Source organism: Coregonus clupeaformis, chromosome 12, assembly GCF_020615455.1.
Source record: "Coregonus clupeaformis isolate EN_2021a chromosome 12, ASM2061545v1, whole genome shotgun sequence".
NCBI classification, from domain to species: domain Eukaryota; kingdom Metazoa; phylum Chordata; class Actinopteri; order Salmoniformes; family Salmonidae; genus Coregonus; species Coregonus clupeaformis.
In genome coordinates, this window is record NC_059203.1 from 36,888,990 (window position 1) to 36,911,556 (window position 22,567).

At 43.1% G+C, this 22,567-nt stretch overlaps 1 protein-coding gene across 1 annotated transcript in view; it reads right to left on the reverse strand.

Annotated features, from left to right (window-relative positions):
- Nucleotides 1–22,567, reverse strand: part of LOC121578517 (testis-expressed protein 264 homolog) — a 131,555-nt gene that overhangs the window by 101,705 nt on the left and 7,283 nt on the right. The window lies entirely within an intron of this gene.

Here is a 22,567-nt window from a genome sequence, read left to right on the forward strand (position 1 = left end):
TCCCGCGCCCATTGGGGAGTTGCAGCGATGAGACAAGATCGAAATGGGGGAGAAAAAGGGGGTAAAATACAAAAAAACTAACTTCAAGCGGGTACAGCCTCAGTGTTCCCAGTAAACGGGCACCGGAAGTTACATAGAATTTTCACAACGTTCAAGTTTGCGCTCAGCAGATCTGAAATTTGTTCAGTGTCAGAAACATTTAGGGAATATTAGCTATAACTAGCAATGCAAATGGATTTCTGAGATACTAATAATATTACTACACAGATCATACACTTAATGTTAGCTAGTGAGCCAGCTAACGTTAGCTTGCTAACAGTGCGCTTTAACTTACCTCAATTACCTCGACTAGCCGGTGCCCCAGCACATTGACTCTGTACCGGTACCCCCCTGTTATATAGCCTCCCTCCTGCTATTTTATTTTACTGCTGCTCTTTAGTTATTTGCTTTTATTTTTTTACTGAACACTTTTTTTATTTTACTTGTAAGTAAGCATTTCACTGTAATGTCTACACCTGTTGTATATGGCGCATGTGGCAAATACAATTTGATTTGAACAAAATTATAAACATATAATATCTGAAAATGTAGCTAGACTCTTACCCGTATACATGGATGAATATGTCTCCCTCTCTGTCATGGAGGCTATGGTTGCCCTTAGTTTGAAGATGTAATCCAGAGGCAGGTGCTTTATACAACCGCCTTCTGTGTTCTCTTGTCGGCTCTCTCCACATTTGTCAATCATCTCTCTGCTTCCACCAGGCATTCCACTGATTTAAAAAAAACTCAGTCAACTTCTTCCGTGACAACAGCACTGTTGATCACCATTTCTTCCCCATCACTGTCAACAGAAGGCTCTACAATGTCTGGTTCAATTAAAATGTTTTAACCTAAATCAGGGATTTCCTCATCGTCTGATTCATTTTCAGAGTTAGAGAGCTGTACGATCATCCTTCAGAAAGCAGTCGATCACAACTTTTTCCCACTGATCTTTGTCGATAGCGCTATTAACTTCAGGGCAGCAATGTTGAGAGCAGTAGCAACACTTTTTCAGTTCTTCATTGTATCTTTCTAAAAAAGCTGCGGTAGAAAGGATTATCCACACATACTGAGCAGCTCATGTTATAGACAGAAGCATGCTACCTCGCAGACCAATCTGAACTCATCTCTCGGCATGTCCAGCCCATCCATTATCTCAGCCAATCATGGCTAGCGGGAAGGTTCCTGTATTTTTCCATGGCTAAACCAACTAGGCTCATAATTGAACAATTTTATTCATATTTGCAGATGGCATACAAGTTTGTTATTAAGGCACATGAAAGTTCACATGTTCCATAAGGCATTTCTGCCAAAAAACGAATTTTGATAAAAACATTACTTTTTTAAAATGTTAAAATGCCTCTCCTGTGAAGTAGTGACGTGCGACATACACCTAGCTTCTTGAAAGGGGTCACATATGTACAGTACTGTGACAAGTACTGAGGATACGAAGAGGCACGACGCAGACGCAGGAATCAACAATGTAAAAGGTTTACTTAACACTGAGCAAGAGAACAAAAGAGCGAGTATACGACATGATACTAACAATCACACACAACAACACTGAACAGTCCAGGGCTATATAGGGGTGGTGATGAGATGATGAGGTGCAGGTGCGCTGGCGGTGATTAGGGTGCGTTGGGTTTCCATTCCGGTGTTGCCAAGGTGGTGCGCTCAGACCGGTGGCTCAGTAGACCGGCGAATCAGAGCGCCGGAGGGGAGCAACGTGAGGAGACGTGACAAGTACCTAGCTACCTCAATTACCTCGTACCCCTGCACATCGACTCAGTACTGGTACTCCCTGTATATAGCCATGTTATTTTCTACTCTCTATCTATCTAATCTAATATATACACTGCTCAAAAAAATAAAGGGAACACTTAAACAACACAATGTAACTCCAAGTCAATCACACTTCTGTGAAATCAAACTGTCCACTTAGGAAGCAACACTGATTGACAATAAATTCCACATGCTGTTGTGCAAATGGAATAGACAACAGGTGGAAATTATAGGCAATTAGCAAGACACCCCCAATAAAGAAGTGGTTCTGCAGGTGGTGACCACAGACCACTTCTCAGTTCCTATGCTTCCTGGCTGATGTTTTGGTCACTTTTGAATGCTGGCGGTGCTTTCACTCTAGTGGTAGCATGAGACGGAGTCTACAACCCACAAAAGTGGCTCAGGTAGTGCAGCTCATCCAGGATGGCACATCAATGCGAGCTGTGGCAAGAAGGTTTGCTGTGTCTGTCAGCGTAGTGTCCAGAGCATGGAGGCGCTACCAGGAGACAGGAGAGTACATCAGGAGACGTGGAGGAGGCCGTAGGAGGGCAACAACCCAGCAGCAGGACCGCTACCTCCGCCTTTGTGCAAGGAGGAGCAGGAGGAGCACTGCCAGAGCCCTGCAAAATGACCTCCAGCAGGCCACAAATGTGTATGTGTCTGCTCAAACGGTCAGAAACAGACTCCGTGAGGGTGGTATGAGGGCTCGACGTCCACAGGTGGGGGTTGTGCTTACAGCCCAACACCGTGCAGGACGTTTGGCATTTGCCAGAGAACACCAAGATTGGCAAATTCGCCACTGGCGCCCTGTGCTCTTCACAGATGAAAGCAGGTTCACACTGAGCATGTGACAGACGTGACAGAGTCTGGAGACGCCGTGGAGAACATTCTGCTGCCTGCAACATCCTCCAGCATGACCGGTTTGGCGGTGGGTCAGTCATGGTGTGGCGTGTCATTTCATTGGCGGGCCGCACAGCCCTCCATGTGCTCGCCAGTGGTAGCCTGACTGCCATTAGGTACCGAGATGAGATCCTCAGACCCCTTGTGAGACCATATGCTGGTGCGGTTGGCCCTGGGTTCCTCCTAATGCAAGACAATGCTAGACCTCATGTGGCTGGAGTGTGTCAGCAGTTCCTGCAAGAGGACGGCATTGATGCTATGGACTGGCCCGCACGTTCCCCAGACCTGAATCCAATTGAGCACATCTGGGACATCATGTCTCGCTCCATCCACCAACGCCACGTTGCACCACAGACTGTCCAGGAGTTGGCGGATGCTTTAGTGCAGGTCTGGGAGGAGATCCCTCAGGAGACCATCCGCCACCTCATCAGGAGCATGCCCATCTCTCTCTCTCTCTCTCTCTCTCTCTCTCTCTCTCTCTCTCTCTCTCTCTCTCTCTCTCTCTCTCTCTCTCTCTCTCTCTCTCTCTCTCTCTCTCTCTCTCTCTCTCTCTCTCTCTCTCTCTCTCTCTCTCTCTCTCTCTCTCTCTCTCTCTCTCTCTCTCTCTCTCTCTCTCTCTCTCTCTCTCTCTCTCTCTCTCTCTCTCTCTCTCTCTCTCTCTCTCTCTCTCTCTCTCTCTCTCTCTCTCTCTCTCTCTCTCTCTCTCTCTCTCTCTCTCTCTCTCTCTCTCTCTCTCTCTCTCTCTCTCTCTCTCTCTCTCTCTCTCTCTCTCTCTCTCTCTCTCTCTCTCTCTCTCTCTCTCTCTCTCTCTCTCTCTCTCATATATATATACACACAACACACACAGTGGGGAGAAGAAGTATTTGATACACTGCCGATTTTGCAGATTTTCCTACTTACAAAGCATGTAGAGGTCTGTAATTTTTATCATAGGTACACTTCAACTGAGAGACGGAATCTAAAACAAAAATCCAGAAAATCACATTGTATGATTTTTAAGCAATTAATTTGCATTTTATTGCATGACATAAGTATTTGATACATTAGAAAAGCAGAACTTAATATTTGGTACAGAAACCTTTGTTTGCAATTACAGAGATCATACGTTTCCTGTAGGTCTTCACCAGGTTTGCACACACAGCAGCAGGGATTTTGGCCCACTCCTCCATACAGACCTTCTCCAGATCCTTCACGTTTCGGGGCTGTCGCTGGGCAATACGGACTTTCAGCTCCCTCCAAAGATTTTCTATTGGGTTCAGGTCTGGAGACTGGCTAGGCCACTCCAGGACCTTGAGATGCTTCTTACGGAGCCACTCCTTAGTTGCCCTGGCTGTTTGTTTCGGGTCGTTGTCATGCTGGAAGACCCAGCCACGACCCATCTTCAATGCTCTTACTGAGGGAAGGAGGTTGTTGGCCAAGATCTCGCGATACATGGCCCCATCCATCCTCCCCTCAAAACGGTTCAGTCGTCATGTCCCCTTTGCAGAAAAGCATCCCCAAAGAATTATGTTTCCACCTCCATGCTTCACGGTTGGGATGGTGTTCTTGGGGTTGTACTCATCCTTCTTCTTCCTCCAAACACGGCAAGTGGAGTTTAGACCAAAAAGCTCTATTTTTGTCTCATCAGACCACATGACCTTCTCCCATTCCTCCTCTGGATCATCCAGATGGTCATTGGCAAACTTCAGACGGGCCTGGACATGCGCTGGCTTGAACAGGGGGACCTTGCGTGCGCTGCAGGATTTTAATCCATGACGGCATAGTGTGTTACTAATGGTTTTCTTTGAGACTGTGGTCCCAGCTCTCTTCAGGTCATTGACCAGGTCCTGCCGTGTAGTTCTGGGCTGATCCCTCACCTTCCTCATGATCATTAATGCCCCACGAGGTGAGATCTTGCATGGAGTCCCAGACCGAGGGTGATTGACCGTCATCTTGAACTTCATCCATTTTCTAATAATTGCGCCAACAGTTGTTGCCGTCTCACCAAGCTGCTTGCCTATTGTCCTGTAGCCCATCCCAGCCTTGTGCAGGTCTACAATTTTATCCCTGATGTCCTTACACAGCTCTCTGGTCTTGGCCATTGTGGAGAAGTTGGAGTCTGTTTGATTGAGTGTGTGGACAGGTGTCTTTTATACAGGTAACGAGTTCAAACAGGTACAGTTAATACAGGTAATGAGTGGAGAACAGGAGGGCTTCTTAAAGAAAAACTAACAGGTCTGTGAGAGCCGGAATTCTTACTGGTTGGTAGGTGATCAAATACTTATGTCATGCAATAAAATGCAAATTAATTATTTAAAAATCATACAATGTGATTTTCTGGATTTTTGTTTTAGATTCCGTCTCTCAGTTGAAGTGTACCTATGATAAAAATTACAGACCTCTACATGCTTTGTAAGTAGGAAAATCTGCAAAATCGGCAGTGTATCAAATACTTGTTCTCCCCACTGTGTGTGTGTGTGTGTGTGTGTGTGTGTGTGTGTGTGTGTATATATATATATATACACATACACACACACACACACACACACACACACACACACAGTTGAAGTCGGAAGTTTACATACACTTAGGTTGGAGTCATTACATTTTTCAACCACTCCACAAATTTCTTGTTAACAAACTATAGTTTTGGCAAGTCGTTTTAGTGCATGACACAAGTAATTTTTCCAACAATTGTTTACAGACAGATTATTTCACTTATAATTCACTGTATCACAATTCCAGTGGGTCAGATGTTTACATAAACTAAGTTGACTGTGCCTTTAAACAGCTTGGAAAATTCCAGAAGATGATGTCATGGCTTTAGAAGCTTCTGATAGGCTAATTGACATCATTTGAGTCAATTGGAGGTGTACCTGTGGATGTATTTCAAGGCCTACCTTCAAACTCAGTGCCTCTTTGCTTGACATCATGGGAAACTCAAAAGAAATCAGCCAGTCTGGTTCATCCTTGGGAGCAATTTCCAAACGCCTGAAGGTACCATGTTCATCTGTACAAACAATAGTACGCAAGTATAAACACCACAGGACCACGCAGCCGTCATACCGCTCAGGAAGGAGACGCGTTCTGTCTTCTAGAGATGAACGTAATTTGGTGCGAAAAGTGCAAATCAATCCCAGAACAAGAGCAAAGGACCTTCTGAAGATGCTGGAGAAAACAGGTACAAAAGTATCTATATCCACAGTAAAACAAGTTCTATATCGACATAACCTGAAAGGCCACTCAGCAAGGAAGAAGCCACTGCTCCAAAACCGCCATAAAAAAGCCAGACTACGGTTTGCAACTGCACATGGGGACAAAGATCATACTTTTTGGAGAAATGTCCTCTGGTCTGATGAAACACACATAGAACTGTTTGGCCATAATGACCATCGTTATGTTTGGAGGAAAAAGGGGAATGCTTGCAAGCCGAAGAACACCATCCCAACCGTGAAGCACAGGGGTGGCAGCATCATGCTGTGGGGGTGCTTTGCTGCAGGAGGGACTGGTGCACTTCAGAAAATAGATGGCATCACGAGGAAGGAAATTATGTGGATATAATGAAGCAACATCTCAAGACATCAGTCAGGAAGTTAAAGCTTGGTCGCAAATGGGTCTTCCAAATGGACAATAACCCCAAGCATACTTCCAAAGTTGTGGCAAAATGGCTTAAGGACATCAAAGTCAAGGTATTGGAGTGCCATCAAAAAGCCCTGACCTCAATCCTATAGAAAATTTGTGGGCAGAACTGAAAAAGCGTGTGCGAGCAAGGAGGCCTACAAACCTGACTCAGTTACACCAGCTCTGTCAGGAGGAATGGGCCAAAATTCACCCAACTTATTGTGGGAAGATTGTGGAAGACTACCCGAAACGTTTGACCCAAGTTAAACAATTTAAAGGCAATGCTACCAAATACTAATTGAATGTATGCAAACTTCTGACACACTGGGAATGTGATGAAATAAATAAAAGCTGAAATAAATCTCTCTCTCCCTATTATTCTGACATTTCACATCCTTAAAATCAAATGGTGATCCTAACTGACCTAAGACAGGGAATTTTTACTAGGATTAAATGTCAGGAATTGTGAAAAACTGAGTTTAAATGTATTTGGCTAAGGTGTATGTAAACTTCTGACTTCAACTGTGTGTGTGTGTGTGTGTGTGTGTGTGTGTGTGTGTGTGTGTGTGTGTGTGTGTGTGTATATATATAGGCATTTTATTTGTACTCGTTATTTTTATTTGTTATTCACAGTATTTATTTCTCATGTCACTATTTCAGTTGTTATTTACATGTATATATTACCATACAGTGCCTTCAGAAAGTATTCATAGCCCTTGACTTATTGCACATTTTGTTGTGTTACAGCCTGAATTCAAAATTAATACAGCCCGGGTTAAATATATATATTTTTTCTACACACAATATCCCATAATGACAAAATGAAAACATATATATATATATATATATATATTTTTTTTTTTACTCCCTAGTCCTTGTCGACAAGCATACCCATAACATGATGATGCAACCACCATGATTGAAAATATGAAGAGTGGTACTCGGTGATGTGTTGTGTTGGATTAGCCCCAAACATACTGTAACACTTTGTATTCAGGACATAAAGTTAATTTCTTTGCCACATTTTTTGCAGTTTTATTTTAGTGCCTTATTGCAAACAGGATGCATGTTTTGGAATGTTTTTTATTCTGTACAGGCTTCGTTCTTTTCACTGTGTCTTTTAGGTTGGTATTGTGGAGTAACTACAATGTTGTTGATCCATCCTCAGTTTTCTCATATCACAGACATTAAACTCAGTAACTGGTTTGAAATCACCATTGGCCTCATGGTGAATTCCCTGAGCAGTTTCCTTCCTGCCTGGCAACTGAGTTAGGAAGGACGTCTGTATCTTTGTAGTGACTGGGTGTATTGATACACCACCCAAAGTGTAATTATTAACTTCACCATGTTCAAATGGATATTCAATGTCAGCTGTTTTTTTTTACCCATCTACTAATAGGTGCCCTTCTTTGCGAGGCATTGGAAAACCTCCCTGGTCTTTGTGGTTGAATCTGTGTTTGAACTTCACTGCTTGACTGAGGGATGTTACAGAAAATTGTATGTGTGGGGTATAGAGATGATGTAGTCATTGAAAAATCATGTTAAACTGTATTAACGCACACAGAGTGAGCCCATGAAACTATGTGACTTGTTAAGCACATTATGGGGTATTGTGTGTAGGCCAGTGACACAAAATGTCAATGTAATCCATTTTAAATTCAGGCTGTAACACAACAAAATGTGGAAAAAGTCAAGGGGTGTGAATACTTTCTGAAGGCACTATAGGTACAGTGGGGAAAAAAAGTATTTAGTCAGCCACCAATTGTGCAAGTTCTCCCACTTAAAAAGATGAGAGGCCTGTAATTTTCATCATAGGTACACGTCAACTATGACAGACAAAATGAGATTTTTTTTCTCCAGAAAATCACATTGTAGGATTTTTAATGAATTTATTTGCAAATTATGGGGGAAAATAAGTATTTGGTCAATAACAAAAGTTTCTCAATACTTTGTTATATACCCATTGTTGGCAATGACACAGGTCAAACGTTTTCTGTAAGTCTTCACAAGGTTTTCACACACTGTTGCTGGTATTTTGGCCAATTCCTCCATGCAGATCTCCTCTAGAGCAGTGATGTTTTGGGGCTGTCGCTGGGCAACATGGACTTTCAACTCCCTCCAAAGATTTTCTATGGGGTTGAGATCTGGAGACTGGCTAGGCCACTCCAGGACCTTGAAATGCTTCTTACGAAGCCACTCCTTCGTTGCCCGGGCGGTGTGTTTGGGATCATTGTCATGCTGAAAGACCCAGCCACGTTTCATCTTCAATGCCCTTGCTGATGGAAGGAGGTTTTCACTCAAAATCTCACGATACATGGCCCCATTCATTCTTTCCTTTACACGGATCAGTCGTCCTGGTCCCTTTGCAGAAAAACAGCCCCAAAGCATGATGTTTCCACCCCCATGTTTCACAGTAGGTATGGTGTTCTTTGGATGCAACTCAGCATTCTTTGTCCTCCAAAAACGACGAGTTGAGTTTTTAGCAAAAAGTTCTATTTTGGTTTCATCTGACCATATGACATTCTCCCAATCCTCTTCTGGATCATCCAAATGCACTCTAGCAAACTTCAGACGGGCCTGGACATGTACTGGCTTAAGCAGGGGGACACGTGGACTGGCAGGCGTAGTGTGTTACTGATGGTAGGCTTTGTTACTTTGGTCCCAGCTCTCTGCAGGTCAGTCACTAGGTCCCCCCGTGTGGTTCTGGGATTTTTGCTCACCGTTCTTGTGATCATTTTGACCCCACGGGGTGAGATCTTGCGTGGAGCCCCAGATCGAGGGAGATTATCAGTGGTCTTGTATGTCTTCCATTTCCTAATAATTGCTCCCACAGTTGATTTCTTCAAACCAAGCTGCTTACCTATTGCAGATTCAGTCTTCCCAGACTGGTGCAGGTCTACAATTTTGTTTCTGGTGTCCTTTGACAGCTCTTTGGTCTTGGCCATAGTGGAGTTTGGAGTGTGACTGTTTGAGGTTGTGGACAGGTGTCTTTTATACTGATAACAAGTTCAAACAGGTGCCATTAATACAGGTAACGAGTGGAGGACAGAGGAGCCTCTTAAAGAAGAAGTTACAGGTCTGTGAGAGCCAGAAATCTTGCTTGTTTGTAGGTGACCAAATACTTATTTTCCACCATAATTTGCAAATAAATTCATAAAAAATCCTACAATGTGATTTTCTGGATTTTTCTTCCTCAATTTGTCTGTCATAGTTGATGTGTACCTATGATGAAAATTACAGGCATCTCTCATCTTTTTAAGTGGGAGAACTTGCACAATTGGTGGCTGACTAAATACTTTTTTTCCCCACTGTATTTATATATTCCTTCTACCAGTCACTTTTTATGTATAAACCTACCTCAAACACAGTACACCTGCACACTGACCAGTATTATCGTGTTTCTTCAACCTATATCATACCTCTTGTGTAAAAAAATAATATAAAATATATTTTCTATTATTATCTACACTGAACACATATGAATGCAACATGCAACAATTTCAAAATATTTTACTGAGTTACAGCTCATAAGGAAATCAGTCAATTGAAATAAATTCATTACGCCTTAATCTATGGACTTCACATGACTGGGAATACAGATATGCATCTGTTAGTCACAGATACCTTTAAAAAAAACGTAGGGGCGTGGATCAGAAAACCAGTCAGCATCTTGTGTGACCACCATTTGCCTCATGCAGTGCAGCACATCTCCTTCACATAGAGTTGATCAGGCTGTTGATTGTGGCCTGTGGAATGTTGTCCCACTCCTCTTCAATGGCTGTGTGAAGTTGCTGGATATTGGCGGGAACTGGAACACACTGACGTACACGTCGATCCAGAGCATCCCAAAACATGCTCAATGGGTGACATGTCTGGTGAGTATGAAGGCCATGGAAGAACTGGGACATTTTCAGCTTCCTGGAATTGTGTACAGATCCTTGCGACATGGGGCTGTGCATTATCATGCTGAACCATGAGGTGATGGCGGAGGATGAATGGCACGACAATGGGCCTCAGGATCTTGTCACGGTATCTATATAATGCAATTGTGTTTGTTGTCCGTAGCTTATGCCTGCCCATACCGGTTATGACACCGAACTGCAGTCAGGTCAAGACCCTGGTGAGGATGACGAGCATGCAGATGAGCTTCCCTAAAATGGTTTTTGACAGTTTGTGTAGAAATTCTTCAGTTATGCAAACCCACAGTTTCATCAGCTGTCCTGGTGGCTGGTCTCAGACGATCCCGCAGGTGAAGAAGCCAGATGTGGAGGTCCTGGGTTGGCGTGGTTACACGTGGTCTGCGGTTGTGAGGCCGGTTGGACATACTGCCAAATTCTCTAAAACGACGTTGGCTTATGGTAGAGAAATGAATATTCAATTATCTGGCAACAGCTCTGGTGGATATTCCTGCAGTCAGCATGCCAATTGCATGCTCCCTCAAAACTTGAGACATCTGTGGCATTGTGTTGTGTGACACAACTGCACATTTTAGACTGGCCTTTTATGGTCCATGTAATGATCATGCTGTTTAATCAGCTTCTTGATATGCCAAACCTGTCAGGTGGCTGGATTATCTTGGCAAAGGAGAAATGCTCACTAACAGCGATGTAAACAAATTTGAGAGAAATAAGCTTTTTGTTTGTATGGAATATTTCTGTAAAAAAAAAATTTAACTCATGAAACATGGGACCAACACTTTACATGTTGCGTTTATATTTTTGTTCAGTGTATATTATTATTATTATTACTATCAATGCATTGTTTGGAAAGAGCTCTCAAAGTAAGAATTTCATTGTACTGTTTTACACCGGTTGTATCCTGTGCACTTGGCGAATAAACTTTGAAACAAGCTTTTAATTCCTGGCGACCTCCCATGTAGGCTTAATGCGTCTGGCCAATCGAATCAGTCAGGTAGACTCTTGCTGCTTTCCGCTGGACCTCTCCCTATTGCCACACTAGAGAGCACCATAGACCTGCTGTGTCTCCACTCAAATAGTCTAATAAACTGAGGAAACGATGACATCACTGTGGTCTACATGTCTACCTGTCTAGTCTGCTATGAAGTAGAATGACCTGAGACCTGACCCGTGACTGTCAGCAGCCCTGTTAGGACACCCGGGCCTTTGTGGTAATGAGATCAGAGCATTACGCCAATTAAAAACAGACACACACACACAGACCTGCCGCCTGTCCGCCCGCCCATCACTGGGCAGCCAGGACGAAGAGCTAGCCAGGCCTAAAGCTAATTGGCTGTCTGGGTGCTGTCTGTGACTGTGATGCCCCGACATAGAGAGGAGTGGATGCCAGTCACCGCAGAGTGACCACAGCAGATTAATTGTGGACAGACTGGCTATAGACCTAGGTCAAATAAGATGCTTAATCTAATATCAAAATGACATGCAATGCATGTATGCAACCAGAATCCTGTTAGTTATGCTAATAGTGCGTGTGTGTCCTCCAGACAAGAGCCCTCTGCTATAGGCATACCATCACTGTCATCTAGTGGTAAACAATGTGCCATTACATGAACAGCCATAATAACACATTTATAACCTTTCAAACGTTGCTCTTAAAATCCCCCAATGCATAAGGCCTGAAATACTTCTAAACAGTAGGCCTATGCACTGGGTGACGAGGGGCCAACTAATAGACCTTAAACTTAGGCTAGCCTAGATTATGACTGACAGTGTATGAGTGTATGACTACCTCTCTTCAGCTGCTGCATTACGTTGGAGCAGTTAAGGAATGTCTCTAACCAAAAGAGCCATTGGCAAACTAACTTATTCTCAGTTAAGTGGAAGTTGGTTGGCAGGCCTGTAAGACATGGTGTTGAAACTATAACATAAGAGAAAGAGAGAGAGTTTGAGACAGGCGTTAGAAGATAATTCCAGCTCTGTCTGTATCCATCAGGCATTCTTTCCCCAAGGGAAGGTAGGCAGACAGACAGCGAGGACTGAGACTCCATTCCCCTGCTGGTGTGGTTGAAACATACTTTTTTCTCTTGCTCTTCTCATCCGTTCCGCTTGTGAGGAGACATGAATTGCACACCTCACATGCATATTAAAACAGCTCTGTTAGAAAGCCTGTCAAAACACACTCACTAAACAGACAGCGAGCAGCATGTCACTCTTCCCCCTTTTTCAAATATTGCTTGCAGGAACTTCTCAAGCACAATTAGGATTGTTCCATATTTGGCTGTGAACAGTTTGGATGAAGGAAAATTGTGAAGTGGCATTGGCAGCCCAAGGATAGAAAGTAAACAGCATAATTCAGAAGTAATACTGGGCATTTCCATCAAAAAGGACCCATGAGCACCAACGTGAAGTTCATAGGAGCAGATGATTTATCATAAAAAAAGGCCACCATTACATCAGGTGTTTGAATTAGCCTACACAGTCATTAGAGATGGAAATTACTGTAAAAAACAGCTAGGCTATAATCACATTTCATTAAGTAAGCTACCAACTATCAACTCATGGGAACGTGAGTCTAGGCTAGTGTGCTGCTGCATAATGTCTTGTGTTCAGTAGTAATGATGCCTGTGCTGTGCTTTAGATATGGTACTGGCATCTCTCCCTCCCTCTGCCCTGCAGATATGCCAGACTGTTTCAACAAGGACTGAGGCTTTTTCAATTTTTCCATACAGGGCCTCACCACAAAGTTCCTCTACTATGACTCACTGTCGGAATTTCCACAAAAACCTGCACTTTCATATTCACAAACAGAGAGAACAGGAGAGAGAGAGAGCGAGAGCGAGAAAGAGAGCAGGAGAGACAGCGAGAGCGAGACAAGGAAATAGACTGGCAGGTTAATGTGTTACACACCAGTAGCCTAAATTAATAACTTTGACAGACGTTCTTCAGAAAGTATTGATACCCCTTGACTTATTCCACATTTTGTTGTGTTACATTCTGAATTTAACATGGATTAAATACAGTGCATTCGGAAAGTATTCAGACCCCTTCCCCACATTTGGTTACGTTACAGCCTTATTCTAAAATTGATTAAATTAATGTTTTTCCATATCAATCTAAACACAATACCCCATAATGACAAAGCGAAAACAGGTTTTAAGAATTATTTTCAACTTTATTAAAAATACCTTATTTACATAAGTATTCAGACCCTTTGCTATGAGACTCGAAATTGAGCTCAGGTGCATCCTGTTTCCATTGATCATCCTTTAGATGTTTCTACAACTTGATTGGAGTCTACCTGTAGTAAATTAAATTGATTGGACATGATTTGGAAAGGCACACACCTGTCTATATAAGGTTCCAAAGATGACAATGCATTTCAGAGCAAAAACTAAGCCATGAGGTCGAAGGAATTGTCGGTAGAGATCCCAGACAGGATTGTGTCGAGGCACAGATCTGGGGAAGGGTACCAAAACATTTCTGCAACATTGAAGGTCCCCAAGAACACAGTGGCCTCCATCATTTTTAAATGGAAGAAGTTTGGAACCACCAAGACTCTTCCTAGAGCTGGCTGCCCGGCCAAACTGAGCAATCGGAGGAGAAAGGCATTGGTCAGGGAGGTGACCAAGAACCCGATGGCCACTCTGACAGAGCTCCAGAGTTCCTCTGTGGAGATGGGAGAACATTCCTGAAGGACAACCATCTCTGCAGCACTCCACCAATCAGGCCTTCATGGTAGAGTGGCCAGACGGAAGCCACTCCTCAGTAAAAGGCACCTGACAGCCCACTTGGTGTTTGCCAAAAGGCACCTAAATGACTCTCAGACCATAAGAAACAAGATTCTCTGGTCTGATGAAACCAAGATTGAACTCTATATGGCCTAAATGCCAGGCGTCACGTCTGGAGGAAACCTGGTACCATCCCTACGGTGAAGCATGGTGGTGGCAGCATCATGCTGTGGGGATGTTTTTCAGCGGTATGGACTGGGAGACTAGTCAGGATCGAGGGAAAGATGAACGGAGCAAAGTACAGAGAGATCCTTGATGAAGTCCTGAGCGCTCTGGGGCGAAGGTTCACCTTCCAACAGTACAACGACCCTAAGCACACAGCCAAGACAACGCAGGAGTGTCTTCGGGACAAGTCTCTGAATGTCCTTGAGTGGCCCAGCCAGAGCCCGGACTTGAACCTGATCGAACACCTCTGGAGAGACCGACGCTCCCCATCCAACCTGACAGAGCATGAGAGGATCTGCAGAGAAGAATTGGAGGAACTCCCCAAATACAGGTGTGCCAAGCTAGCAGCGCCGTACCCAAGAAAACTCGAGGCTGTAATCGCTGCCAAAGGTGTTTCAACAAAGTACTGAGTAAAGGGTCTGAATTCTTAAGTAAATGTAATATTTACTTTGATACTTTTTTTAATAAATTTGCTACAATTTCTAAAAAACTGTTTTTGCTTTGTCATTATGGGGTATTGTGTGTAGATTAATGAGGGGGGAAAAAAACAATTTAACCCATTTTAGAATAAGGCAGTAATGTAACAAAATGTGGAAAAAGTCATGGGTTCTGAATACTTTCAGAATGCACTGTATATATGAATGATTTATAAAGCCAGGCACATTTAACAGTTAGGCTATTGATTATAGACCCAATTAAGTTGGTGTTTCCTCGCTCCTCACTTTTCTTAGACAAGGCAAGGTCAGTTCTCATCTAACTCCGCTGCTGCCTCCACCGCACTGTTCTCAACACCAATATGCTGGATACCTTTGCTATTATGCACATAGCAACATGGTCTAAGAAAATGCACCAATTCAACAGCGCACTGATGTTTCAGAACCGAGGACAGTGACAGCTATCCAACGCGAGAGAAAGCGCATCTGTTATAAAATAATATTATTTTTTATTAGTGTTGCACCATTGTTCTTACGTAATATAACCATATACAATTTCAGTAGCACATTTCTTAGAGTGATGGACTGTGCCATACCCACAGCCTCCACAATGGATTAGTCCACTCAGACAGGCACGAATCAGACAGGTGTCTTGTACATCATGATTTTTTATATATTTTTTGCTACTGCTCGACTAAAGAAATCTCGGTCGACCGACAGCCTATCGACCAAACAATTGACCAGTCGACTAAATGGGGTCAGCCCTACAGGGCACATAGCGCTCTGTGTGTGTTGCCAAATTGTATGCTAATGCTCCCCTTCTGAAAATCAACCCCAAAGCCAAAACCCAGAGTTTGAGTCATCTCGGTTAACCCAGAACTAAAGTATTGCGTAATTTGTCAGATGCTCGATTAAGTTCTGGGTGCATACAGTGGGGAGAACAAGTATTTGATACACTGCCGATTTTCCTACTTACAAAGCATGTAGAGGTCTGTAATTTCTATCATAGGTACACTTCAACTGTGAGAGACGGAATCTAAAACAAAAATCCAGAAAATCACATTGTATGATTTTTAAGTAATTAATTTGCATTTTATTGCATGACATAAGTGTTTGATCACCTACCAACCAGTAAGAATTCCGGCTCTCACAGACCTGTTAGTTTTTCTTTAAGAAGCCCTCCTGTTCTCCACTCATTACCTGTATTAACTGCACCTGTTTGAACTCGTTACCTGTATAAAAGACACCTGTCCACACACTGAATCAAACAGACTCCAACCTCTCCACAATGGCCAAGACCAGAGAACTGTGTAAGGACATCAGGGATAAAATTGTAGACCTGCACAAGGCTGGGATGGGCTACAGGACAATAGGCAAGCAACTTGGTGAGAAGGCAACAACTGTTGGCGCAATTATTAGAAAATGGAAGAAGTTCAAGATGACGGTCAATCACCCTCGGTCTGGGGCTCCATGCAAGATCTCACCTCGTGGGGCATCAATGATCATGAGGAAGGTGAGGGATCAGCCCAGAACTACACGGCAGGACCTGGTCAATGACCTGAAGAGAGCTGGGACCACAGTCTCAAAGAAAACCATTAGTAACACACTACGCCATCATGGATTAAAATCCTGCAGCGCACGCAAGGTCCCCCTGCTCAAGCCAGCGCATGTCCAGGCCCATCTGAAGTTTGCCAATGACCATCTGGATGATCCAGAGGAGGAATGGGAGAAGGTCATGTGGTCTGATGAGACAAAAATTTAGCTTTTTGGTCTAAACTCCACTCGCTGTGTTTGGAGGAAGAAGAAGGATGAGTACAACCCCAAGAACACCATCCCAACCGTGAAGCATGGAGGTGGAAACATCATTCTTTGGGGATGCTTTTCTGCAAAGGGGACAGGACGACTGCACCGTATTGAGGAGAGGATGGATGGGGCCATGTATCGCGAGAGCTTGGCCAACAACCTCCTTCCCTCAATAAGAACATTGAAGATGGGTCGTGGCTGGGTCTTCCAGCATGACAACGACCCGAAACACACAGCCAGGGCAACTAAGGAGTGGCTCCGTAAGAAGCATCTCAAGGTCCTGGAGTGGCCTAGCCAGTCTCCAGACCTGAACCCAATAGAAAATCTTTGGAGGGAGCTGAAAGTCCGTATTGCCCAGCGACAGCCCCGAAACCTGAAGGATCTGGAGAAGGTCTGTATGGAGGAGTGGGCCAAAATCCCTGCTGCAGTGTGTGCAAACCTGGTCAAGACCTACAGGAAACGTATGATCTCTGTAATGCAAACAAAGGTTTCTGTTCCAAATATTAAGTTCTGCTTTTCTGATGTATCAAATACTTATGTCATGCAATAAAATGCAAATTATTACTTAAAAATCATACAATGTGATTTTCTGGATTTTTGTTTTAGATTCCGTCTCTCACAGTTGAAGTGTACCTATGATAAAATTACAGACCTCTACATGCTTTGTAAGTAGGAAAACCTGCAAAATCGGCAGTGTATCAAATACTTGTTCTCCCAACTGTACATGTTAAGAGAAGAGATTCACATCACTAATTGTGATGTGTCCAAAGTACTGGAACTAATGCTGCGCATTATCTCACGCAACCCGTTGTATCGTGACAGATCTATAATACCCAGGGTTCTCCCCAGGATTTTTTAACAAGGTGGTGCTGCCGAGTATGCCAGTGCCCCCCTTTGGACTCCTGTAACTGCCATTTCCTGCAATCTAGAGCTCTATCGGGGTGTGTTGCCTGGCCATTGATTACATAGTGGCACCGCCAGTCCACAAGGTGGTGCAGCGCCCTTCTTACATTCTTTACCATAAAGATAGTTTGAGGTCCACATTTCAGAGAATGTTGACTTGAATTGGAATATCTGCTGTTTTAAATTATAATGTCAATCCTCCATAGGAAACTTATTGAAATCATAGAAATATAGATAATAGAATAGACATGATCATTTAAGTTAACATTTGACGGTAGGTGGACCGGCGGCCATCTTTGTGGTAGTAATTAGAAGTTAAAATTTAAATTCAATAAAAATGTCAATGGTGTACCAGCTAAATTGCAGTGGTCTGAAGCAGGGGTTGAAACCAGTTCAAGGAACATAACAGAAAACCAGAAATGAACAAGAAATGTTGAGGAACAGAATCAGAACCGAGAACGAAAGTGATCTATACCATTCCGGAACAGAACCGTTATTTTAAAAGCAGGGGAACCGATTAATAACGTTCTGGGCATTTTTTTCTAGTCCCATAAAAGTCCTCACTGTCACTCAGAAACGTATTCCAGTGTCTGCCTGAAAATCTTTGCCAGTGCGTGTAGACTACCTGCCCCTCCCCCTCCTTCCAAAGCACTGTCTACTGACGTTACAAGCGTGATTCAGAAATTAGGGAGAGAGATTTTTTATTAGAGAAGAATGGATTAACCTTTTCAATGCTAGTTAAGGATACTATAGTTACATTGGATTTATGAAGTACAAAAAGATAAGATGTGTTTTTATTTTTGATTCTGGTGCACAGAAGCTTGTTAGCTAGCTAGCTCTGGTCCAATGTTCGCTAAGCCAACTTTCTGAAGTTCAGACATTATTTTTTTTTCATCTAAGCCGCTCCTCAGTTGGTATAATTCTGTGGGCCTAATTTAGATAATGCATGTCATAACAACAAGATTCCCAGTGCTTCAAGCCAAGCCTCCTTGTCAACCGTCTCTCCCCACCCGCAAAATTTCTGTTGCATCTTGCGCCCTACACTCGTCTGTCCAATGCATGTAAATAGCTTGCCCACTCCATAGCAAGCTGCTCTATTCGCACTGATTGGTTTAGTAATTTAATGTTGCGCTAAATGTAAAAACAAATCTTTGGTTTAAAAAGGAACAGAAAGGAACGATATAAACCGTAACTTTTTGGGGGTTCAGAACTAAATTAATGGAATATTATTTTGGGATAGGTCCATTCTATGAGTTCTATTTCTATGATTGAAATGACACCCCCCTTGTATTCAAGAGCATGTTGTGTCTCAACCGATGGTGGGCAAAACAAAAATACCTCAGATGTAAAGTAGGGTGTAAGCTACAAACATTTTAAGATAATTGACGTTAAAAGTAAAACAAAAGTCGATTTCTATTCAAAAACATTTAAAAGAAATTATATAAAATAGTTTGACAACCCTGTTTGTAAACTTTTAAATTATATCAAACTCAACCATTTATATTTTCCAGTGAAGACATGGATTTCTCATGGTATGGTGGGGTATGCAAAATGGGTCAACTTTGAGCACCTCTATCTCCTGAATGTTTTGGCTTTCAGGTCCAAAAAGTAACTTTCTGACCACTTCTTCCATTGGCAAACATGTATGGAAAGTTTTGTTTAAATCAAAAGGGATGCTGTCAAAAAGTGATTGAATTCCTATGGAGTTACTGGCCCATATGGTATTTGGGATGGCCTGAGTCACTCAGAGTACTCAAATGTCATAGAGGCTGACAAAACACAATACCACTATCCTATCCAACAGCTCATCTAACTGCTACACACACCATCAGCACAAAGCAATTCCCAAACCACAATGCATGCAACATAACCCACAAACACAATAAGGTTGCGTGTTCGAATCTCATCAGGGACAACTTTAGCAACTACTTAATACTTTTTTGCTACTTCGCATGGTAGCTAACCCTTCCCCTAATCCTTTAACCTAACTCCTAACCCTAACCCCTAGTCCCTAGCTTAACTAACGTTACCCACCTAGATAATGTTATCCACATTTTACATTTAAGTCATTTAGCAGACACTCTTATCCAGAGCGACTTACAGTTAGTGAGTGCATACATTATTTTTTTCATACTGGCCCCCCATGGGAATCGAACCCACAACCCTGGCATTGCAAACGCCATCCCTGCCGGCCAAACCCTCCCCTACCTTGGACGACACTGGGCCAACTGTGCGCCGCCCCATGTCTAAACAACAAATAGGAATTCATAACATATCATATGTTTTGCAAATTCGTAACATATTGTATGAATTGCCATTTGTAACATATCTTACGAAATGTGACTCGTTTCAGGAAACTAGGCGTATTTCACTACTTCACATGAACGCCATTTGAACGTAAACTTTTTTTAAAATCAAAATGCGTTTTTTTTTGCAGAAATGCCTTCTGGAACATGTGTACTTTCATGTTCCTTAATAACAAACTTGTATGCCATCTGTAAATACCAATACAATTGTTAAATTACAAGCCAAGTTGGTTTAGCCACAGAAAAAGACAAGATAAGATGAGCTGGTCAGTATGTGTAGGTAATCCTTTCTAACAGGGCAAGATATCACGTAGTAGAACTGCATAAGTGTTGCTCTCCACTTTCTGGAGGACCGAGTTTTGAAATCAGTGGAATTAGAGTATGATAGCTAAGGAGATGGAAAACATTCTGGCGTTTGATTGCAAATATGCAGACGGAGTCGAAAAGAGAACACACTGTTGTATAAAACACCTGTCTCCGGATTACATCTTCAAACTAAGGGCAACCATGGCATCCGTGACAGAGAGGGAGAAGCGTCCATCCATGTATACGGGTAAGAGAGTCTAGCTAGCTACATTTTCAAATATTACACGTTTCAAATTGGCGCCATTTTCTCAAAAGTGAGGTTACAAGTTGATCAACTTTCAAAGCAGAATTACTGTTACGAACCCCGTGGCTCTAAACATCTAGGGTGGATGGACATGAGACCCGTAACATAAATTCATGTAAATTATAAGTGTGGCAGGGAACAGTGAGAACCAAAAATGACACAACAACCATGAACTACCGTCAAACACAAAGTGTTTATTTCTGAACACACGGTAAGGGTTTGGGAAAAAGGGCTGAGCAGGACCCAAGAAATGAAACAATAGTGTAAAACCCCCTAAACTGATCTAGCCTGCCTAAAGAACCGCTAGGCTACTGCTAGTCATACAAAAGTACAGTGGGTGGTCCGCTCAGGTCTAACTAGTGTTTTTAGACAGATTTCTTCCTACGGGTAATGTACGCCCAAGGGCAACTAGCTTAAACTCCCCTTTTCCCAGAAACACACCAAGCTACAAAACAGGGTAATCAGCAATAAAGTACGTACACAATACACAGGACACAACAGTATCCAAACTCACATAAAGAAATGGCTTCTAACAAAGTTACCAATAGGGTAACCAACAACTTAGTGAGTACACAACACACAGGACACCACCGTGTCCATACTCACATATGGAAAAAGTCTCTCTCTAACCAAGTTACCAATAGGGTAACCCACAACTTAGTGCGTACACAACACACAGGACACCACCGTGTCCATACTCACATATGGCAAAAATCTCTCTCTCTCAACAAACACAAGTCACTGGTTTTATATAATGGGATGTGTGATTGAACAAACGAGTAACAGGTGGTGCAATGCACAGGAATGTTCCCTGATTGGTCCAATCAGCAGACACCTCAACGACCACCAATCAGGAACATACAGGACACCTGTGATTAGGGCAGAAGGAGAGAAACACACAAAAACACAGGATACCTGTATCCGTAACACTCCCACCCTTAAAAGAGCAAACCACAATGGTTTGCGACACACGTACTATCACAACCCCCAAATTCACAAATCATCCTACCGGGATAACAAAAAAAAACCTGGTTCGGTTTCCCAACTACTTGACAGGTGTGGCAAGTCCGACAGAACTGAGCCACATCTTGTTTTAAACCAGGCCAAAAGAAATGTCGCAAAACACGATCATAAGTCTTGGTGACTCCCAGATGTCCGGACCACTGGTAATCATGAGCGAGGGATAAAACATTTTGTCGAAGGCTGTAGGAATCACTATTTGGTAAACAGCATTCCAATCTCCGCAAAGCGTCAACATGGGATGTCCATTTACGCATGAGGAGATTACCATCAATGAAGTATGCCATGTTTTTCTTCTTTAGCTCCTCCTCTGAGACAACACCAGAAAAACATTTAGCCAGGCTAATGTCAACCTGTTGGTTAGCGATCAGCTGCTCACGAGTAACTGGTAACTGTATTGCCTCCGCAACAAGTTCCACATCCTTCTTCCTTTCTCTGGGCTGTTGGTCAGACTGCATCAGCTTACCAGAGGTAGCACCCGAACTATCCTCTGGGTCACACTCTCTGGAATAGAATCGTGTCTGACAAATCTATCACTTCACCCACTTGTCGTGCTTGAGCACGTGTGACAGCACAAGCGGGGAACACATCTGGATAACCCTGTGCCAGCTCCTCGAGAGAGACTGGTCACTTTTATCCATTACCTCCAATCTGGGTATTACCTTTCCTCCGGCAATATCGTTGCCCATTATAAATGTCACCCCTTTTACTGGCAACATAGGACGTACGCCAACTCTGAACAATCCACTGACTAACTCAGAGTGTACGTTCACAAAGTGCAATGGTACTGGGACGAATCCCATTTCAATTCCTTGTACTAACACACTGGAACCACAATATGTATTATTAGACAAGGGCAACACATCAGCTACTATGAACGACTGCGCCGCACCAGTATCTCTGAGGATTCTAACTGGACGCTGAGACGCTTCGTCATCTGATATAGAAACAAACCCCTCAAAAATGAACGGTTCATAACTGTGATCTGGGACAGGGACTTTCAAACCACATTCACTATGAGGCTTCTGTCTTGATTCCGGCCCTACAACTGTACGAATCAGCCCAACACCCGTTGGCGGCCTGGCGTGCTGAGGCATCCCCGGTTTGCGTTTTAGCAGAAAGCAATCATTAACTATATGTCCCACCTTATGACAATAGAAACAGTGACGCACATCTTTTGGGCGTGCTGGATGTACTGCTGGTCGACTAGGATTAAAAGTTAGCAACTCCGCAGCCCGGCTCTCCGTACGAGCGAAAACACGCTCTTATACGTCAACACAAACTCGTCTGCCAATACAGA